The following is a 1022-nucleotide window of genomic DNA, read 5'->3' as shown; positions in this document are numbered from 1 at the left end:
AGAAGGAAATTCATTTGCATTCAAATGTGTTTTGTGCATATCATTAAAAGTGGGGGGGGAGGGTTTTTTGTTTTTTTGTTTTAACTGAACCCTGGGAGAAGATCCACTGTAAACCTGCAGCCCCAAATTCATGCAAATGAGCTGGGAGGAAGGGGGGATGACTGTGTGACAATGGGCTTTGTGTGTGGGGTCGCATGTGTTTCTGTGCCTAGTCTGTGCAGCTGCTACTGTGAATGGTGTTCTTCTCAGCCCCCTCCCCCAACACATGAGAATGGGCTTTGTGTGCCTGTGTGTGCATGGGTGCACATATATGTGCATGTAGGGGAGCACCCTCCCACCCGAGATAGCAAGCCTGGGCAATGGGCAACAGCTTGGAGGAAGGGGTTCCTGGTCCCTACGAGAGCAGAGGTGAACTGACTTGGCTCCCATGGGTTTCTTCCGCAGGCTTTGGCATTATTTTTACTGGTAGAAACTGAATGCAAAAAGGGCTGCGAGTTAGGGGCCTGGCCTCAATGGTGACCCTCATGTCACCCATTCCCCAGGGAACAGGAGGAGTAAGGGACCAGCCTGGTTTTGTGGGGAGAAGAGCAAACACAAGGGTTGGGTGGGGGAAAGTGATGACTATGGGGAGGTGCTCATTGTCAGGGCAGTCTCCCAGAAATGAGATGGGGAAAGGCTGAATGGGGGCAGAACCCCCCTAGGGCTGGTGGTGATGCTAAACCCAGGAAGGTCCTCTGTTATGCTGGGGGAGGACAGGAGGGGATGAGGGCAGAGATGCTGATGGGAAAGCCCACTCACCTAGGATGGGGAAAAGATGTTGACAAAGGAGCAGTTCCCTTGGAGGGGGTGGGGGGCAGATGGTGATGCTGAAGAGCAGGAAGAAGGTAGGTACTTCAAGGGGGGGATCTTAAAAGGGCAGCTCCCTTGGGGGAAGGATGAAGAAGATATTGTTGAGGGGGAACACACTGGTATTCTGGGAAGGATGGAGAAGAATCCCACTAATAAGTGGGGGCCACAGGTCA

The sequence above is a fragment of the Alligator sinensis genome, unplaced genomic scaffold, assembly GCF_000455745.1.
Source record: "Alligator sinensis unplaced genomic scaffold, ASM45574v1 scaffold707_1, whole genome shotgun sequence".
Lineage (NCBI taxonomy): Eukaryota > Metazoa > Chordata > Crocodylia > Alligatoridae > Alligator > Alligator sinensis.
This window is presented reverse-complemented; position numbering follows the sequence as displayed.